At 42.7% G+C, this 22395-nt stretch overlaps 1 protein-coding gene across 2 annotated transcripts in view; it reads right to left on the minus strand.

Annotated features, from left to right (window-relative positions):
* NBDY (negative regulator of P-body association) overlaps positions 1–22395 on the minus strand; it is an 88528-nt gene that overhangs the window by 33744 nt on the left and 32389 nt on the right. The window contains exon 3 of one of the 2 annotated variants that reach the window (XM_053891565.1): positions 17552–17669. The exons of the other annotated variant lie outside the window; for it this stretch is intronic. The gene's annotated coding sequence lies outside the window, so the exon portion shown is untranslated. Of the gene's footprint in view, positions 1–17551; positions 17670–22395 lie in introns of those variants that run through there. 2 annotated transcript variants of the gene reach the window in all.

The raw sequence follows: 22395 nt of genomic DNA on the forward strand, positions 1-22395 counted from the left end.
GGAATAGCTTGAGAAGGATAGGTATTATCTCTGCTTTAAATGTCTGGTAGAACTCCCCTGGGCAGCCATCTGGTCCTGGACTCCTATTTGTTGGGAGATTTTTGATAGCTGATTCAATTTCTTCGCTGGTTATGGGTCTGTTCAAGCTTTCTATTTCTTCCTGTTTGAGTTTTGGAAGTGTGCGGGTGCTTAGGAATTTGTCCATTTCTTCCAGGTTGTCCAGTTTGTTGGCATATAATTTTTCATAGTATTCCCTGATAATTCTTTGTATCTCTGAGGGATTGGTTGTAATAATTCCATTTTCATTCATGATTTATCTATTTGGGTCATCTCCCTTTTCTTTTTGAGAAGTTTATCAATTTTGTTTATTTTTTCAAAAAAACAACTCTTAGTTTCATTGATCTGCTCTACAGTTGTTTTAGATTGTATATTATTTATTTCTGCTCTTATCTTTATTATTTCTCTTCTTCTGCTGGGTTTGGGGTGTCTTTGCTGTTCTGCTTCTATTTCCTTTAGGTGTGCTGTTAGATTTTGTATTTGGTGTTTTTGTTGTTTCTTGAGATAGGCCTGCATTGCAATGTATTTTCCTCTCCGGACTGCCTTCACTGCATCCCAAAGCGTTTGGATTGTTGTCTTTTCATTTTCATTTGGTTCCATATATTTTTTAATTTTTTCTCTAATTGCCTGGTTGACCCATTCCTTCTTTAGTAAGGTGTTCTTTAACCTCCATGCTTTTGGAGGTTTTCCAGACTTTTACTTGTGGTGGATTTCAGGCTTCATTGCATTGTGGTCTGAAAATATACATGGTATGATCTCAATTCTTGTATACTTATGAAGGGCTGTTTTGTGACCCAGTATATGATCTATCTTGGAGAAGGTTCCATGTTCACTCGAAAAGAACGTATTTTCTGTTGCTTTGGGATGTACAGTTCTAAATATATCTGTCAAGTCCATCTGATCCAGTGTATCATTCAGGGCCCTTGTTTCTTTATTGATCCTGTGTCTAGATGATCTATCCATTGTTGTAAGTGGAGTATTAAAGTCCCCTGCAATTACCACATTCTTATCAATAAGGTTGCTTATGTTTGTGATTAATTGTTATATATATTTTGGGGCTTCCGTATTCGGTGCATAGACACTTATAATTGTTAGCTCTTCCTGATGGATAGACCCTGTAATGATTATATAATGCCCTTCTTCATCTCTTGTTACAGCCTTTAATTTAAAGTCTAGTTGTCTGATATAAGTATGGCTACTGCAGCTTTCTTTTGATTTCTAGTAGCATGATAGATAGTTCTCCATCCCCTCACTTTCAATGTGAAGGTGTCTTCAGGTGTAAAATGAGTCTCTTGTAGACAGCAAATGGATGGGTCTTGTGTTTTTATCCATTGTCATACCCTATGACTTTTGGCTGGAGCTTTTAGTCCATTTACATTCAGTGTTATTATAGAAAGATATGGGTTTGGAGCCATTATGATGTCTGTAGGTTTAACGCTTGCAGTCATGTCTCTGGTACTTTGTCTCACAGGATCCCCCTTAGGATCTCTTGTAGGGCTGGTTTAGTGGTGATGAATTCCTCCATTTTTTGTTTGTTTGGGAAGACCTTTATCTCTCCTTCTATTCTAAATGACAGACTTGCTGGGTAAAGGATTCTCAGCTGCATTTTTTCTCTGCTCATCACATTGAAGATTTCCTGCCATTCTTTTCTGGCCTGCCAAGTTTCAGTAGACAGATTCATCACGAGTGTTATCGGTCTCCCTCTATATGTTAGAGCATGTTTATCCCTAGCTGCTCAGAATCCTCTCTTTATCCTTGTGTTTTGCCAGTTTCACTATTGTACGTTGTGCAGAAGATCAATTCAATTTATGTCTGGGGGGAGTTCTCTGTGCCTCTTGGATTTCAATGCCTTTTTCCTTCCCCAGATCAGGGAAGTTCTCAGCTATGATTTCTTCAATTACACCTTCAACAACTTTCCCTCTCTCTTCCTCCTCTGGAATCCCAATTATGCATATATTATTTCGTTTAATTATGTCACTTAGTTCTCTAGGTCTCCCCTCATACTCCTGGATTTTTTAATCTCTCTTTTTCTCAGCTTCTTCTTTTTCCATAATTTTATCTTCTAATTCACCTATTCTCTCCTCTGTCTCTTCAATCTGAGCTGTGGTCGCCTCCATTTTATTTTGCAGCTCATGTATAGCATTTTTTAGCTCCTCCTGACTGTTTCTCAGTCCTTTGATCTCTGTAGGAATAGATTCTCTGCTGTCCTCTATACTTTGTTCAAGCCCAGCGATTAATTTTATGACTATTATTTTAAATTCATTTTCTGCTATATTGCTTAAATTGGTTTTGATAAGTTCTTTAGCTATTGCTACTTCCTGGAGTTTCTTTTGAGGAGAATTCTTCTGTTTCATCATTTTGGATAGTCCCGGGAGTGGCGGGGAACTGCAGGGCTCTTCCTCTGTGCTGTCTGGAGTAACTTGTGTTGGTGGGTGGGGCCAAAGTCAGACCTGATGTCTGCTCCCAGCCCACCGCTGGGGCCACAGTCAGACTGGTGTGTACCTTCTCTTCCCCTCTCCCAGGGGCAAGACTCACTGTGGAGCGGTGTTGCCTCTGTCTGGGCTACTTGCACACTGCCAACCTTGTGGTGCTGCTTCAATGGGAACTGGCGTATTAGCCGGGGTGGATCCACAAGGTGCACAGGGGCGGGAGGGACAGGCTCAGCTCACTTTGCCTTTGGTGGTCCGCTTTGGGAGGGGCCCTGTGGCACCAGGAGGGAGGTAGACCCATCCAGGGGATGGATCCACAGAAGCACAGCGTTGGGTGTTTGTGCGGTGCAAGCAAGTTCGGGGCAGGAACTGGTTCCCTTTGGGATTTAGGCTGGGGGATGGGTGAGGGCGCTTCCCAGCGCCTTTGTTCCCAGGCAAGCTGAGCTCTGCCCTCCAGGGCTCAACAACTCTCCCTCCTGTTGTCCTTTAGCCCTCCTGCTCTCCAAGCAGAGCTGTTGACTTATAACATTTCAGATGTTAAGTCCTGCTGGCTGTCAGAACACACTCCGTCTGGCCCCTCCACTTTTGCAAGCCCGTCTCCGGGGCTCTGCCTTGCCAGGTGGGCTGGCTGCCCCTCCACCGCCCTGGCTCCCTCCTGCCATCCCGTGTAGCGCGCACTGCCTCTCCGCCCTTCCTACCCTCCTCCGTGGGCCTCTCGTCTACGCTTGGCTCCGGAGAGTCTGTTCTGCTAGTCTTCTGGCGGTTTTCTGGGTAAATTAGGCAGATGTGGGTGGAATCTAAGCGATCAGCAGGACGCGGTGAGCCCAGCGTCCTCTTACGCCGGCATCTTCCCAATAAATATCTGTATTATGTTGTTTATGAATGGAATATTCTGAATATATCTGTTAAGTTCATCTGTTCCAGGGTGTCATTCAAAGTCATCATTTGCTTGATTTTGTGTTTAGGTGATCTATCCATTCATGTAACTGGGGTGTTAATATCCCCTACTGTTATTGTATTATTAACAATTACTTTATGTTTCATATTCATTATTTTATATATTTATATGCCCCATGTTGGGTTCATAAATATTTACAATTGTTATATCTTCCTGTTGGGTGTCCCCTTCATGGTTAATAATTATTGCCTTCTTTGTCTCTTGTTACAGTTTTATTTTAAGTCTATTTTGTCTGATATAAGTATTGCTAATCCAGCTTTCCTTTTATGTATATTTGCATGATAAATGGTTTTTCATCCCCTCACTTTCAAACAGCAGGTGTCTTTAGATCTACAATGAGTCTATTGTGGGCAGTCTATAGATGGGTCTTGTTTTTTAATCCATTCTGACAACACTATGTCTATTAATTTAAGCATTTAATTCATTTACATTCAGAATAATTATTGATAGATATGCATTTAGTGTCATTTTATTACTTGTTTTGCCATTGCTGGAGATTTTCTCTGTTTCTTTCTTGTCTGTGTCCTTTCTGGTCTTTCCATCCAACTCAAAGAGTCCTCTTTAATATTTCGCACAGGGCTGGTTTAATGGTCACCAACTCTTTCAGTTTTTGTTTGAGAAACTCCTTACGCCTTCTTTTCTGAATGATAGCCTTGCTGGATAGATATTCTTGGATGCATAATTTTCCCCTTCAGTATGTTGAATATATCATGCTACTGCCTTCTTGCCCTGTAGCTAGCTTATGGGACTTACCATGTATGCTAAGTATGTCTTTTTTCTTGCTGCTTTTAAGGTTTTTTCTTTATCACAATATTTTGTAAATCTAATTACAATGTATCCTGTTGTTGGCTTGCTTTTCTTGAGTTTGATGGGATTTTTCTGTGCCTCCTGGATCTAGATGTCTGGATCATTTCTTCAAATAAACTGTCTGTCCCTTTTTCTCTTTCCTTCTTCTGGGACTCCTAAAATATGAATATTTTGTTTGATGTAGTCATTAAATTCTCTACATCTATTTTTGTTTTCCATTCTTCATTCTCTCTCTTGTTAAGCTTTATCATTTTCCATTATTTTGTGTTCTAGGTCACTAATCCATTCCTCTGCTTGCTGCCTGTTTTTCATTGCATCAAACCTATTTCCAATCTTGTTTATTTTGTTCTTCATCTCTGATTATTTTTTTTAAATTATTTTATCTCTGTTGTAAGAGTATCTCTGATATCTCCTATTCTTTTCTCAAGCCCAGTGAGAATCCTTATGATTGTTGCTTTAAGTTCTCCATCAGGCAAGTTTCTTATATCTGTTTTGCTTACATCTCTGGCAATGGCCTTATTTTGCTTTTTCATTTGGGATGAACTCCTCTGTCTTCACCTTTTGTCTAAGTATCTGCCTTATTCTCTGTGTTGGAAAAGCCAGTTATGTCTCCTACTCCTGAAAATAATGTCTTTAAGAAGATGAGGTCATGTAGTTTCCAGGGTTTGGTGCTTCAGGGAGTTTCTCCAGTGTACGCTGTGTGCACTCTGCTGTTGTGTTTTGGCTGCTCTATCCTTCAGGCCAGTCATCTGAAGACATTCTCCTTGTCATGTGTGGGCAGTATTTGGTCCCTGGCCTGAATGTAGTGAATTTAAAGTAGGTGTTTTCTGATCTGCCTCTGAAATGAGCTGATACCACCTCCACCAGAATCGAGGCTCTGCAGAGCTCTCTGGTTGGGAGATATGGTGTGGGCAATATTTTGTTCTGGTCTTCTAGGGGAGGGGCCTGCTATGCTGCAACTGAGGCAAGAGTGACTGAGAAGGTCAGACCTGCTAGAAGGCAGGGCCTTGGGGCTTGTATAAACAAGTTAGGCAGCCAATGTCTGGGCTGGGCTGCTTCCAACAGGTACCTCTATGTTTATGCTGAGGGGTGGGTGTAGGAAATGGTGCCAGCAGCTCCTTTGTTCCTGGAGTGGAGTCTCAGTGAATGCTACTTCTTGGTGAAGTCACAGAAGAGCCATTAATCTCCCGCTTGTGTGTCCCAGGCTCTCTTCAGGTGGCTGTTTCCATGCTGTCTGCCCCCAGGTTATTTGTCTACCTTCTCTTCAGCAGTAACACAGTCCTCCTAGTCTCTATTCTAGCCAATCCCACTGACCTTTGATCCTGAGAAACTTAACAGAAGACCATGGGGGAGGGGAAGGGGGAAAAAAAGTTACATAGAGGAAAGGAGGCAAACCAGAAAAGACTTTTAAAAACTGAGAATAAACTGAGGGTTGATGGGGGGTGGTAGGGAGGGGAAAGTGGGTGATGGGCATTGAAGAGGGCACCTGTTGGGATAAGCACTGGGTGTTGTAATGAAACCAATTTGACAATAAATTGACAATAAAAAAAAATAAAATAAAATTCCAGTGTTTAAGTCCCCCTCGTTTCAAGAACTCTTGAAATTCAGCCCCTATTGTTTTCCATGGTAATAGCTTTGGGTAAATGTTTTCCTTGTGCATTCCCTATGTGCTCCTCTCTTTCTCACTTTTCTTGTCCATGGCACCCTCCCCTCCATAGCATCCATGATCTGATTCTCCCCTAAACTGTGTCTCCTCACTTCCTAACTTTTTTGTTGTCACCTCCTTTCTCCCGTTAGTTGTGGAGATTGTTCTGTCAGTTTTCATGCCAATTTCTGGAGTCGTTAGGATGATTTAATAGTTATCTAGTGTTCACGGGATGGAACAGGCCTATGGTCCTCCTACTCTGTCACCATCTTCCCTCTCCCTAGTCCTGGACTTTTATTTTTTGGTTGGTTTTTGATTATGTATTCAATTTCTTTACTTGTAATTTGTGTGTTCAAATTTAATAGTTCTCTTTGAATCAGTTTTGGAAGATTATAGTTGTTTAGAAATTTATCTACTTTTTTTAGGTTGTCCAACTTGGTGACATATAATTTTTCAGAGTAGTCTCATAATCCTTTGTATTTCTGTGGTGTCAGTTGTTACTTCTGTCTCATATCTGATTTAATTTATTAATTTTTTTGTTCTTTTTTTTCTTGATGAGTCTGGCTAACGGTTTGCCAATTTTGTTTATCTTTTCAAAGAGTAAGCCCTTTGTTTCATTGCATTTTTCCATTTTTGAAAAAGCTTCTATGTCATTTACTTTTGCCCTGTATTATTTCCTTCCTTCTACTTATGTTGAACTTTGTTCCTTTTTTCCATTTCTTTTAGTTCCTTTAGGTGTAAAGTCAGGTTGTTTATTTCAGCTTTTTCTTGTTTCTTGAGGTAGGCCTATCACTATACGTTTCCCTCTTAGAACTATTCTGTCACAAAGATTTTGAACTGCTGTGTTTTAATTTTTGTCTCCATGCATTTTTTGATTTCTTCTTTCATTGCTTCATTGACTCATTGGTCGTTTAGTACCATGTTGTTTAGCCTCCATGGGTTTGTGACTTTTTCAATTATTTTGTGATTGATTACTAATTTCATATTGCTGTGATTGGATAACATGCATGGTATGATTTTAATATTTGTAAATTTATTGAGACTTGTATTGTGGCCTAATGTTATCTATTCTGGAGTATATTACATGCAGACGTGAAAAGAATGTATATTGTTGGTTTTAGAGATAATTATTTTTATATATCTATTATGTCCATTTGTTCTAATGTGTCATTCAAAGACATTATCCATTAATGTTTGCTTTATACATTTAGGTGCTCCAATATTGGGTGTACAGATATTTATAATTGTAATATTCTCTTGTTGGAATTGATCCCTTTATCATTATGCAATGTTCTTCTGTGTTTGTTACAGTCTTTGTTTTAAAGTCTATTTTGGGGGCGCCAGGGCGGCTCAGTCGGTTGAGTGTCCAACTTCGGCTCAGGTCATGATCTCACAGTCTGTGAGTTCGAGCCTAGCGTCGGGCTCTGTGCTGACAGCTCAGAGCCTGGAGCCTGCTTTGGATTCTGTGTCTCCCTCTCTCTCTGCCCCTCCCCCTCTCATGCTCTGCCTCTCTCTGTCAAAAATAAACAAAAAAATTTTTTAAAAAAGTGTATTTTGTCTTGGGGTGCCTGGCTGACTTAGTAGAGCATGCGACTCTTGCTCTCAGGGTTGTGAATTCAAGTCCCATGTTGAGTATAGTGATTACTTAAAAATAAATTCCTAAAAAAAAGAAATCTATTTTGTCTGCTATAAGTACTTATACTCTAGCCTTTTTTTTGTTCACTTCCACTTGCATGGTAAATATTTTCTCCTCTCTTTGCTGGTAGTGTATATCTTTCTTTGGATCTGAGGTGAGTCTCTTGTAGGCAGCAAATAGATGGGTCTTGTTTTTTCATGCATTCTGCCAACCTATGGCTTTTGCTTAAAGTATTTAGGCCATTTACATTTAAAATAATTGTTTGTTTTTACTTAAGTTCAAATTAGTTAACATACTGTGTAGTCTTGGCTTCAGTAGAACCCAGTAATTCATCTCTTACATATGACACCCAGTGCTCTTCCCAAAAAGTACCCTCCTCAATGCCCATCACCCATTTAACCCATCCTCCCACCCACCGCCCCTCCAGCATTCCTTAGGTTGTTCTCTGTATTTAAGTCTTTTATGGCTTGCCTCTCTCTCTGTTTTTACCTTATTTTTCCTTCCCTTCCCCTATGTTCATCTGTTGAGTTTCTCAAATTCCACATATGAGTGAAATCATATGTCTTTCTCTGACTGACTTATTTAACTTAGCATAATACCCTCTAGCTCCATCCACGTTGTTGCAAATGGCAAGATTTTTTTCATCATTGAGTATTCCATTGTGTGTATATATATATATATATATATACCACTTCTTCTTTATCTACTCATCAGTAACTATTGATATGTTTGTATTTATTGCCATTTTGTTCACTATTTTCTGGTTAGTTTTTTAGTTCTTCTCTGTTCCTTTCTTCCTCTTTTGTTCTCCTTTATGCTTAATAAATTTCTGTAGTTTTATGTTTAGTTTATTTCTGTTTACCATTTGTGTATCTACTATAGTTTTAGGGTTTGTGGTTACCAGGAGGTTTATATATAGCATCCCAAGTATACAGCAGTCTATGTTAAGTTGGTGCATTTAATTTCAAACATTCCAAAACAAATGAACAAAGAACAAAAGAAAATTCTTTACTTTCTACTTCACATTTTATGTATATGCTGTCATTTTTCTACTTCTTATTCACAATTTTCATACATGTAATTATGGCCATTTATTTTCTGCTTAAAGAAATTTAATATTTGTTATAAGACTGGTTTAGTGGTGATAAACTCCTTTAACGTTTCTTTGGGAAACTCCATGTTTTTTTCAATTCTGAATGATAATCTTGCCTGGTAGAATATTTTTGGTTGTAGGTTGGTTTGTTTGTTTGTTTTTCATTTTCTTTCAGCACTTTGGATATATCCTGCTACTCTCTTCTGGCTGCAAAGTTTCTGCTGATAAATCAGTTGATAGTCTCATAGGCTTTCCCTTTTGGGTAAGTTTTTGTTTCTCTCAATGCTTTTAAGATATTTTTATCATTAATCGTTGACATTTTAGTTACTATATGTCATGGTCTGTTCCTCCTTGGGTTTATGTTGCTTGGAGCTCTTTGTGATTCTTGAACCTGGATGTCTATTTTCTTTCTCAGGTTAGGGAACTTTTCAGCTATTTCTCCAAATTAGTTTTCTGCCTCATTCTTTCTCTTCTGAGACCCTTATAATGATTTTTTTAGCTTTAGATCCCTTAAGCTATTTTCATTTTTAACATTCTTTTCTCTTTGTTGTTCAGCTTGGGTGCTTTCTATTATACTGTCCTCCAGATCACTGATACATTCTCCTGCATCTGCTAATCTGTTGATTTCCTCTAGTGTATTCTTTTTATTTCAGTTACCTTATTCTTCATCTCTAACTGGCTCTTTTTCATATTTTGTATCTCTTTATTGAAGGTCTCACTGAGGTCTTTAACTCCTCTCCTGCCCAGGGCAGCTCTCTAGTATGACTACTTTAAATTACTTTAAATTCTCATCAGGCATTTTGCTTATCCTTGTTTCATTAGTTCTTTTCAGAGATTTTGTATTCTTTCTTTTGCAGCATATTTCTCTGTTTCCTCATTTTTCCTGACTTTCTGTGTTTGTTTCTATGGACTAGGTGGAACAGCTACTTCTAAAAACTTGAAGGCATCATTTTATGTATGGTTCCCTATGTAGAGTGTGTGCTTGGAGAATTTAGCTGACTAGCTGGAGCTGTGGATGTCATGGGCTGATGGCTCCAATGCTCTCCAAAGTTTAAGAAGTGACTCCCCTGCCAGGATAGCTAAAGCCGACATGGTCACAGATGGGTGTGGCCCATGGGCTCTCCATGCAGCGGGTGCTTTGGCAGAACAGTTAAAAGGAAATTGTGGTTTATATACACAATGGGATACTACATGGCAATGAGACAGAATGAAATATGGCCCTTTGTGGCAACGTGGATGGAACTGGAGAGTGTTAAGTGAAATAAGTCATACAGAGAAAGATACTATATGTTTTCACTCTTATGTGGATCCTGAGAAACTTAACAGAAATCTATGGGGGAGGGGAAGAAAAAAAAGAGGTTAGAGAGGGAGAGAGCCAAAGCATAAGAGACTCTTAAAAACTGAGAACAAACTGAGGGTTGATGGGGGGTGGGAGGGGAGAGTGGGTGATGGGTATTGAGGAGGGCACCTTTTGGGATGAGCACTGAGTGTTGTATGGAAACCAATTTGACAATAAATTTCATATAGAAAACAAAAATCAAAAAACAAACAACAAAAACTAAATTTCACGCAAGCTGTGTTGTTCTGAGATCTATGCACAGAAGCTGAAATAGGTATTAGCTGGGGTATCCCAGAGCTCTCCATAGATGGTGCTCTGGCTGTGCAGCTGGAGCTCAGGGACAGAGCTCAGGGACAGGCTGGAAGGTCTTGTGGTTTTCTGTACCTGGGCACCCTGGCAGCTAAAGCAGATGCACACTGGGGTGTCGCATGGTTCTATTCACTGATGGCACGCTGGCAGGACAGCTAAAGCTGATGTGGATATGAGCAAGGGGGTCCCAGGGTGCTTCACACCGGGTACACTCTGGCAGGGCAGCTGGAGCTAAAATGGGCTTAATCTGGAGGATTCTGTGGTTCTCTGTGCAGCATGTATCCCGTCAGGACACCTTAAGCTTAAGTGGATGCAAGCCAGGGATCCTAGAGTTCTACATGCTGAATGCACCCTGGCAGCATAGCTGAAGCTGAAATGGATGCAACCCAGGTTGTTCTGGTGCTATCCATGCAGGGAGTCTCTACTGGGGTGGCTGGAGTTGAGGTGGTATGTGGGCTGCGAGGTTCCTGGGCTCTCTGAGCACAGGGTTCTCTGATAGAAGTGGGTGTAAGCCAGGGAACCCAGTGCACTTTGTACAGAGGACAACTTGGCAAGATAGCTGAAGTGGATACAAAGCAAGGTGTTCTGGGGCTCTCCACACTGTGGGTGACCTGGTGTGACAACTGAAGCTGAACTGGTTGCATGCTGGGATGTCCCTGGGTGCTCAATGCAGAGGATGTCTTGGCCAGACAACTGGAACTGAGACCTGTGCAGGCAGGGATATTCTGGGGCACTCTGCAGAGAGTGCCTTGCCAGGATGGCTAGAACTGATGCAGGCACAGGGCAAGGGGGGGTTCCTGGGGTGCTCTGCACAGGGGTCACCCTGGTAGGGTAGCTGGATCCAAAGTAGTCATTTGGGAGGTTCTGGAGCACTCTGCAATAGCGGTGACCTAGGAAGCCATCTGAAGTTGAACTAGTATGGGCCTGGCTGTTCTAGGGTGTTCTGTACCTGTGTCATCTGGGAGGAAAGGATGGAGCTATAGTGGGCACTGAACAGGATTGTCTTGGTGTGCACCACCCTGTGGCCATCTTGATGGGATGGCTAGGGCTGGTGTAGACTAGGGGCCCAGGATTCACTGAGGTGGTAGGATGATTAGGGCACACAAACTGCACACTGATCTCTGTTTTCAAGGTGAAGGGTGAGCATAGACCATGTCAGGCCATCTCACCCGGAGAAAGTTCCAGCAGCTCCAGGTGACAAGAGTTCTGGGGTTGACTCTTTTATAAACTGGTTGCTCCTTTAAACCACAGCCTTGTGCCCAAGGACAGATGAATCTTTTCCTAGTCCAATACTATTCCTCCCCTCTGCAGTTGCAGCACCAGAGGTGGGGTTTCTCTTTCTCTCTCTCTCTCTCTCCCCCTCTCTCTTTTTTTACTACGGATCTGTCTTGCTGTTCTCTTTTACTGTTCTTTCATTGTGCAGAAACTGCTTAATGGATTGTCAGTTCTTTTTCAGAAAGAATTGCTCTATAAATAGGTATAATTGGGTGCATTCCATGGAGGATGTCCTCCTAAGTCACCATCTTGAACTGGAAACCCTGCATCCCACAAGTTTTAGTATGCTGTTTCCATTTGTTTTTGAAGGTGTTTTTTCCCCTCAAGATATTTTCTGATTTCCTTTTTGATTTCTTCTTTCGCTTATTGCCTTTGGTTTTACAGGAGTGTGTTATTTTTCACATATTGGTGAAATTTCCTGTTTTCCTCTTGCTATTGTTTTCTAAGTTCATACTATTATGTTTGGAAAAGATATCTGATATGATTTCAATATTTTGAAATGTTAAAAGTTACTTTGTGACAACTATATGATCTATCCTGGAAAATGTCTCTGTGTGCTTAAGAAAAATATGCATTGTGCTGCTGTTGGGTGGAATGTTTTATAGGTGTTTGTTAGGTCAATTTAATCTAAAGTATACTTCAAGTCCACTATTTTAATATTCATTTTCTGCCTGTGTGATCTATCCATTGTTGACAATAGGGTATTGATGTACCTATTATTGCATTATTTTTTTCCCTTCGGATCTGTTAATAACTGTTTAATATATTTAAGGTGCTCCAATATTGGGTGAATATATGTTTACAGTTCTTATATCTTCTTAAAATTCTCCTATTATTATATAATAACATTTGGCTCTATTCACAGCTTTTGACTTATTAAACTGTTTTATCTAAGTATAGCTACCCGTTTTCTGTTGGTGTCTATTTTGCATGGAATATCCTTCCCATACTTTCACTTTCAGAAACAAAGAAACAAATAATAACATCAAGAAGACTCTTAAATGCATTTCCTTAAATTTTAAGTGAGTTTGTTTTAAGCAGAATATAGTTATGTGTCACATTTTTACCCATTCAGCCACTCTATGCACTTTGATAGAGGAATTTAAACTATTTTCATTCAGACTAATTATATATTAAGAACTTCCTATTGTGATTTTAAGTTATTTTCTGATTCTGTTAAAGATCCTTTGTTCCTTTCTACCTCTCTGTTTCATTTGTGTATTGATTACTTTTGTAAGATTATGGATTGATTAATTTCTCTTTGTCTTTGTGTATGTACTATAGGTTTTAGCTATCTAGTTACAATAAGGCTTTCATAATATATCTTCTAAGTCTATTTTAGACCAATAATAATGTCAATTATACATAGAAATTCCCAATATTTTCTTGCCTCTACCCCACATTTTGTTTATGTCACATTTTTTCTCATTTTTTTTTCACCTTAATTGAGATACAATTGAACTATATTAGTTTTAGTTGTACAATATAATGATTCAATATTTGTATGTATTGTGAAAGAACCACCATAATAGATCAAGTTAACATTTACTACCATAATCACAACTTTCTGTTTTCATGAGGACTTCTTAGCAACTTTCAAATATGCAGTGAGGTATTACTAACCATCATTGCCATGCTATACATTATATCTCCATGACTTATTTCAAATTTGGAAGTTTGTACCTTTAGAGTCCCTTCACCCATCTTGCCCACTGATGGCCACACCTCTAGTAAAACACCAATCTGTTCTCTTTATCTACAAGCTTTTTTTTGGGGGGGGGGGGATTAGATTCCACATATAAGTGAAATCATATGGTATTTGACTTTCTCTGTCTGACCTATTTCACTTAGCATAATGCCTACAATGACCATCCCCGATGTTACAACTGGCAAATTTTCATTTTTTTTGTTACTGAATATTATTTGTGTGTGTGTGTGTGTGTGCGTGCACACACACATATGTGCATGTGTATGTGTGGTATCTTCTTTATCCATTTATCTATCAATAGACACTTAGGTTGTTTCCATATCTGAGCGATTGTAAATAATGCTGTAATGAACACAGTGGTGCAGATACCATCTTGAATCAGTGTTTTTGTTTTCTTCAGATAAAACCCAGAAATGAAGTACTGAATCATATGGTAGTTCTTTCTTTAATTAAAAAAAATGCTTTTAATGTTTATTTATTTTTTGAGAGAGAGAGAGAGAGATAGGGGTGGGTGGAGAAGGAGGGGCAGAGAGGGAGACACAGAATCTGAAGCAGGCTCCAGGCTCCGAGCTGTCAGCACAGAGCCTGACATGAGGCTTCAGCTCACAAACCATGAAATCATGACCTGAGCTGAAGTCAGACGCTTAACTGACTGAGCCACCCAGGCGCCCCATATTTTAAACTTTTTTTTAAGTAAGCTTTATGCTCAATGTGAAGTTTCACTCATGACTCAGATCAAGAGTCACATGCTCTACCAACTGAGCCAGTCAGGTGCACCTCTAGTTTGAATTTTTTTAAGAAACCTCCATACTGTTTTCTATGGTGGCAGCACTAATTTACATTCCCACCAATAGTGTATAATTGCCTTGACATCCTTGCAAGCATTTATTTCTTGTCTTTTTGACAAAACACACTCTAACAGGTGTAAGATGATTCTCACTGTGATTCTGATTTGCATTTCCCTGATGATTAGTGATGTTGAACATCTTTTCATGTACCTGATAGCCATCTGTATATCTTCTTTGGGAAATATCTATTCATTTCCTAGGACTATTTTTTTCATCAGATTTTTTTTTTTAGCTAATGAGTTGTTTGTGGTTCTTAATATATGTTTTGAATACTAACCCCTTATCAAATATATGACATACAAATATTTTCTCCCATTCACTAGGTTGCCTTTTCATTTGTTGATGGCTTCCTGTAAGGTACAGAAGCTTTTTGGTTTGATATAGTCCCAACTGTTTATTTTCTTTTGTTGCTTTTGCTACTGGAGTCAGTTCCAAAAATTCATCAACAAGACCTACGTCAAAGAGCTTACCTGCTAAGTTTTCTTCTAGGGAGTTGTATGGGTTTAGGTCTTATATTCAAGTCTTTAATCTATTTTGAGATGATTTTTTGGAAGGTATAAGATAGTGGTCCAGTTACATTCCTTTGCATATGGCTGTCCTGTTTGTCTGGTACCAGTTTCTGGCTTCTTTGTAGCAAATTAATTGACCATACATACATGGGTTTATTTCTGGGGTCTCTATTAGGTTCCATTGACCTATGTGTCTATTTTTATACCAACATCATACTGTTTTGATAATTATACCTTTGTATATAGTTTGAAATCAGGAAGTCTGTTGCATCCAGTTTTGTTCTTTCTTAAGATTGCTTTCACAATTTAGGATTTTTTTTTACAATTCCATACAGATTTTAGGATTCTTTCTACGATTTCTGTAAGAAATGTCATTGGAATTTTGAAAGTGATTGGATACAATGTGTAGATAAACTTTGCTTAATATTTACATTTTAACAATATTAATTCCTCCAATTCATGAGCACGGAATACATTTCCATTTATTTTTTTTTCAATTTCTTGCAAGAGTCTCTTAAAGCTTTCAGGGTACAAGTCTTTCAAATCCTTGGTTAAACTTATTTCTAGGTGTTTTATTAGATTTGATGCAATTATAAAATGGATTGCTTTCTTAATTTATTTTTCTTATTGTTCAGTATTAGCATGTAAAAATGCAACAGATTTTTTGCATATTAATTATGTATCCTGCAAATTTACTGAATTTGTAAAGTTGTAACAGTTATTTTGGTGGAATATTTAGGATTTTCTATATAAAATATCATGTGATCTGAAGATAGTGACAGTTTTACTTCTTACTTTCCAGTTGGCATGGTTTTTTGCTTGTTTTTGTTTGCCTAACTGCTGTGGCTAGTCCTGGCACTTTTATGTTGAATTAAAATGGAGAGAGTGTGTATCCTTATCTTGCTCCTGATCTTAGAGAAAAAGCTATTAATGTTTCACCACTGAGGGTTTGTCATAAATGGCTTTATTATGTTGAGGTACATTTCCTTTATACCCACTTTGTTGAGAGGTTTTATCATAAAAGGATAAATTCTGTCAAATAATTTTTCTGCATGTATTGAGATAATCATATGATTTATATCATTCATTTTGTTTATATGGTGCAACATAGGATTTAGTTGTGGATGTTGAAATATCCCTGCATCCCAAGAATAAATCATACTTGATCATGGTATATGATCCTTCTAATGTATTTTTTAATTTGGTTTGCTAATATTTTGTTAAAGATAAAGGGTACAAGTTGAGTAGGATGCAGCATCTCTGATTCTGAGATTGTGCAGGAGTGTATTCTCCAAGGAGTTCTGTCAGCTAAGGTCAATAAAGAAAATCCTAGATGTATCACAGTGGCCAAGTTTGCAGGTCCCCTGCACATGTTTGTGGTAGAAGTGGTGGCTAGAGCTGTTGGATTCCTCAGAGGCAAAGGCTATTGGGCTTGTTTGGTTCTCCTTTTGCACCCATGGAGAGAAGTTCTATACAAGGTGTCCTACTTGGAGCCAAGTCTTGCATGCTGGCACTCAGTGACAACAGAGCTAGGGGTTTTGGGCTCAGAGGCATGTGGAACTACTATAGCATCTGAAGCCTAGGGCACAGGAGTATTTGCATTTACCATAGTGCCGGTTTCAGATTTCAGGGCATGTGCACAACACTTACTGAACTTGCACTGCATCACTGGGACTCAGCATGTGACTAAGGTCCTGGCAGAAAAAAAAGCAGGATGCAGCTGAATCAGGAGCTTAAGGCTGACAAATTATAGCAGTGACCTGGGCCCAGGGAAAGGAGTGCAGTAACAGCATGCCCTGGAGGTCAAAGTGTGTTCTCAGAAAGCAGAGGGAAGTGTGCAGAAAACAATATACAGGTCTTAGTGATGGAAGTCAAAGTCTTAACTTAGGAACCAGGGATGAGGGGTGTAACAGCAGCAGAATGGTCCTACTGTTAGCGATCATATATGCTACTTGGCATATAAGAAACTAGACACAGCAGAGCGGCAGCTTCTGATGACAAATCAAAGCAACAACTCAGGATCTAGGGGGAAGGGCAAAAACCAGCAGTAGTCTGTATGGCCACAGAAGTTTAAAACCACAAATCAGGAATTCTGGGAAGGGTTCAAGGTAACAGCAGATCAGCCCCAGTGAAACCACAACTTAGGACACAAGGGGTGAAACACAATGCATCCCCAGATGACAAGTCAAAGGCAAGACTTAAAACACAGGAAATAAAGGACATCACAGCAATAACACAACTTATAGACAGTGTGATCCTGAAGAGCAGGAAGGAGCAGTTCATCAGGATCCTGGGTAACAGACAGAATATACTGAAAACGCCAGTACCAGGGATGAGAAGAAGTGACGAGGACACAAGGGAACCAACTCAATTACAGTCAGCATCATGGAATTACGTACGGGCCAAGGCAGCAAATATTATGCGAACAAAGAGTGGTGACTAGCACGCAAAGGTAATACTATTTTCAATTTCCCTAAGAAGTGAAATCTTTCCAAAGGAAGGACTCGGGGTGCTAAGTAGATATGACTGAAGGAAAAAGTGACATAGGTAACATTATTTTAACATTTTTCTACATGGACATTAGAGTTCTAAGATCTGTGGAAAATCTAGAACATCACTTTGAACCTGGGAAATAATTTGACTATCCTGTATTTTGCACACAATATTAACATTATTTGTGCAAACAAAATAAAACTGGGCCTCAAAAAGCCCATAATGCAGAAGTCCCTTTCTAGACAAGAACATTAAAAAGATAATTATTTTCATGCAATGAAGGGAATTTAATGTCAGAGAAAACAACGAACCAATAAAACTAAACTGTTTAAAACTCACAGGTAAATAATGTTACAAATTCAAAGAAAAATTCCCAATACAAGATTTATCATATACAAATATAATACAAGAGGAAGGCTAACAATGACTAATCTCACATAGGACATTAAAATAAAAATATAAATTTATTATAATTTATTTTATTTTTAAATCTTTATAATGCATAGAGGCAAAAGCAGGAGATGGGCACCAGGAGATGTGGATGGCGATCCGACTAGCACCTCCTGGAAAGGAGAGAAGTACACAGTGGGTTGGAACTCATGAACCTTAAGATAAGGACCACAAAGGAGGTCCAACAGTTAAAACCTTGAGCGATATAGATGACTATATATTAAATACTTTCAATAAAACATTCGCATTATGATGTGATTTTTGAACATACATTACAAAATAAAAAGAATAAACATGGCAGTACATATTTACACTTTACAAAATATCCCTAAGCAAAAACTTTAAGAATTCACATAAGACAACTTCTGAAAAGACCAGACTGCAGCAACCTGCCATGTGGCAGGCACATGGGTCAGCAAGCATGTACTGCTGGGTTGTCTGGACTCTGCCCAAGCAAAGGTTCCCTCATGGCAGCAGTCAGAGGCCTAAGACAGAAAAAACTCTTCGCTACACAGGCAGGATTGCCCCAAAGTGGTCAAGTTGGCCTGGAGATCAGCCAAAGGTGATATGGGTGATTCTTGGCCTGAAGGAGCAGCAGGAGGGGCCAGGGGCTACTGAGGTGAAGGAGGAGGAGGACCAGGAGGAGGAGGAAGACGTGGAGGAGGAGGAAGACAAGAGCAGGAGGAACAGGAGGAGGATGGAAGGGGATGATGAATGATTTTTGTTTTTGTTGGTTGTTGTGGTTGTTGTTGTTCCCTTCTCTGTGTTTGACAGCAAACGCAGGGAGAGGAAGGTTGAGTGGGGACAGGGAAAGGGGGTGAGTGCCATATCTGGAGCCACAGTGCCATCCAGCGGAAACCGTCTCTGAAAAGCCCAGGCAGCAGCAAGCTGCCTTCTGGCAGCCACAGGGGTCAGCAAGGATGTGCTGCTGGGTTGTCTGGGCTCTGCCCAAGCCAGGTTTTCCACGTGAGGGGTCAGAGGCCTAGAGGGACATGTGACTGCCACTGGGACCCAGCGGGGAAGCAGGAACTCTAAGGGCCCTGGGGACACAGCAGGCAGCCCCAAGACCAAGCAGCCCAGGGGGCGGAGCTTCCCTGTCAGCCATTTTGGGATGGGTCCAGGAGAAGCTACTCACCCACTGAATGCAGGGACCTGGGGGCGTTTCCTCTGGTGTCCTTTGTGCTGAGTAGGTGGGTGCCATGCTGGGGCACTCAGGCATCAGGAGGCCCCTTTCCACACTGGGAGCGGGGGCCTTTGGAGATTCTGGGGCCGGGACTCTTGGTGCTTGGCAGTCCTAGGCAACTCCAGGGCTCAGCCATCACAGGCTGCCCCTGGGGTTTCTGAGTGCCTTCCTCAGCTCTGGAGCCGGGGTGGAATCTCCGATCCAGCACACAGGCGAAGGGAAGGCCAGGAGCTAGGGATCCAATGCAGTTTCAGGGCAAAACACACACACACACACCCTGCCCCCCCCTTACGCAGACACCTCCCCCACACCAGCCCCCACTGCTTCCTGCAACTGACACATATACACAAGGTCATCTCCTTCCCACTCCTGAGCTTTTCCCCAGCATATGAGCTTTTCCCCAGCACTTGAGCCCATGCAGCTCCCTTGGACAGAAACATTTTCCACTTGATGGCAGTATGGCTCCACGAATGAATGCCAACAGAATGCCTATCCTGCCCCCTTCCCCTTCTAACCACCACCTCAGGTCTGGGTCCTCATCCTACTCAGGTAAGGACAAACAAACAAAATCAACAACAACAACAACAACAACAACAACAAGAAAAACCCCCTAACAAAGAAAATGGAAAGCAAAGAAGCAAAAACCAGAACCCCCTTGAAACACAAAACACGAAAACCCACACCACACTCAAAGAGACCACAAAGCATCAAACCCCGAAAACCACAGGGCAAAACACACCCCACAACATGGAATGAAGAACAAGAGAAATGGAAACAAACCAGCCACCAGGGTCCAAGCTGACCACCCCAATACACAGGGCCAAATGACCACTGACCACGAGGCTGCACAACATGCAGGCCTTTCCCCTTCCTTTCATCCTACCCCATTTTTCCTGGCTCCAGCTCTTGGGAGAAGCAGAGGGCAAAAGACACATCAACCCGCCTCTGTGACCCTGCGTGAGGGTTTATGTCCAATAGGACCCCTCCTGGACAAGCCAGCAGCCACCATGCCGGCTGGTAAGTCACTGGTGCGCTTGCTCCCCAGGGCCTGGAGCTACAGGCTGAGGTCACCAGCACCTTGGGCTGGCCGGACAAAGCAGCCAGAAATGGCTGGCCCGAACCTGCAACCACAGGGCTACATCCAGAAGGCTCCCCAGAACGGGGAACCAAGCACTCACATAAGCACTGGCTCTGGGCAGGCAGCCCTCGCTCTCACGTAGGGAGGGGGCTTGGCAAGGCCATCCAACATCCCCGAGTCACACGGCCCGGCCCCACACGGGGCCCCCCATTCTGTGGAGGAAGGCCACTGACTCTCCTCCAACCGGGAGTCCCCATCTATCTGGGTAAACAAGCGAGGCTCCAGATTCACACCCCTCGCTTGGGCAGACCTGCTCACAGATGACCAACTCATGCAACGCAGGACTGCCTGGCTGCAGGTCCCTCTTTGAGAGCCCACCCGGCAATGCGTGGGTCCCTGACCCTGTGTGAGTGAGTGTGTGCCTGTGTGAGCATGCTCAGTCTGCATCTACGGTGCATGCCTGGGTGCGTGCGTGTGTGGCCCTGTGTGTACCCGAGCGTGTGGCGGGAGTGGGTGCTCGCCTATGTGCTTTCCTTAGCCCCGACCCCCAGCCCCCCGCACGCCCCTCCCAGCCGCATGTGGAAATGCAGGACACAGCTTGTAGGCACACACTGAAACCCGTATCGGGCCGAGTCAGGCGACTGGACTGAGAACAAGGGGAAGGAGGGCACAACTTGAAGAGGCTCCAACCGGTTCAAGCGTTGACTTTAAGAGCTTGGGTCAGAAGAAGAACTGCATGGAATGGAAAGCCACGAGGTATTTTGCAAGCCTTGGGTTCATGATGCTGTTTCATTGCAAAGTAACCTCTGGGTCATGTGTTTCAAGGATGAGCGTGACCTCCACCACGGGTCCGAGAAGGGACACCGTTGCACCTCTATACGGCCTTCTGCTATACCAGGGCCCCCCAACCCCCACCGCCCCACACCAAAGATCCGAGGTGACAGGAGGATCCATGGACCACTGGTTCCCCCTCACGCACCCCCCACCCCCCAAAACACAAAGCCACCCGCCACCGCATCCCACCCACCCACCGCCGCCCCCACACCGCCCAGCCCCTAGCACACCCCTCCCCACCCATCACCACCAACAGCGCCCCACAGCCTGCCACAGCACCCCTCTCCCCCACGCCACCCGCCCCCCTCCGCCCCAAGCTCCCCGCCCCCGCCCAGCAGTGGGCTTAGCATAGAAAGGGAAAGGAACAGAGAGAAGCAGAATGTCACCACCATCCACCTTGCCACGGCCAATGTTGAGGTGGATGTGGAGGCAGCCTAGGCCCACCTCACTGTGGGGGTAACAGACAGGAGGAATGACAAGGAGACACAAGCTACAAGCTGCCTGGCCAGGACACGGCCCACCGCCAGGCAGCCTGCCGTCAAAGGGGTGCCTTCCTGTGTGCCACCGCTGGGTTCTGACCCAGAGGTCCGCCTGTAGGGCCTGCAGAGGGCAAAAGGAGAGGCTGAGCCACACCTTGAGTATGTAAGGGGCCCACTCCACACGGCCAAAGGGCCAAAGAGCCTGGGGGTATGTACGCAGGGCAAAGAGAGGGTAGGAGGGCACCCAGGGAAAACACCACTAGGTTCACAAAAAGATCCCGGGATGTAGGGGACAAGGGACGTGAGGGATGCCTTAGTCTCCCAGGGTAATAAAGGGACGGTTGTAAGGGGATGTCCCTTGCTCCCCCAATCCACGCGGCCATTTTCACTTCCACAGGACAAGTACAGTTTTTATTCTGGGGACATCCACAGAGCAAGAAGTGCCAGAAGAGGAGTGAGAGTAAGGAGACCAAAGTGGAGAGAGCAAACTGCAAGCACAGAAAGAACTGTAGCGGAAGAGAAGAATGAATGTGATCTCAAAAGGCACTGCGCCCCAACTGGACAGGTGGAACCAGCAGGGGCCTCTTAGGGGAAGAGTCATCAGCCAAGGCAAAGTCTCAGCCACTCAGGGCAGGGGTTGAGCCCTGTCCAGAGAGAGGCCTGTTTTGCTATGCTCTTGGACCCAACTGGGAAGTGGGAGGCCAAACGGAAAGGGGTAAGGAGGAAGAAAAAGGAACAAGGAAGGGCGTCAGTCGGGCCCACCGAGCCTCCTCGCACAGAGAGTCCCTCTGTGCGAGTGTGGGTGCCTGCCCAGGCGGGTCTACCCGGATAAAGCCGTGCATGCATGCGTGTGTGTGCGTGCGCGTGTGTGCCTGTGTGTGTAGGGACGTAGCTGGTGGCCCTCGGAGCCTTGGGACACTGGGCAAGACCCCGTTCCACAGGATGGGTCAACAGGTTCTGGACCCGTGTGGGACCTGGCCGCCTCTGGCCCAGTCTTTGGCCCACTAAAGCAGGAGGCTTCAGGAGAAGGGAGTTCGCTGCTGCCAAGGAGCAGGTGCAGTGCAGATAAACACGAGGCCAGGGCGGGTCTGAAGATTCAAAGAAAACAATCTGCAAGCCCACTGCTGGCATCCCTTGAGGGTCCCCTGTGTTCACGGTGAACCAATAGGATGAGCAGAGTCCAGAAAAGCCTAGCGAAAAACCAGTAACACCAGACACAACCGGTGTTGGCGAGGATGTGGAGGAAATGGAACGCTCACTCCTGC

This window comes from Panthera pardus, unplaced genomic scaffold, assembly GCF_024362965.1.
Source record: "Panthera pardus isolate Hobbes unplaced genomic scaffold, ASM2436296v1 HiC_scaffold_27, whole genome shotgun sequence".
Taxonomy (NCBI): Eukaryota; Metazoa; Chordata; class Mammalia; order Carnivora; family Felidae; genus Panthera; species Panthera pardus.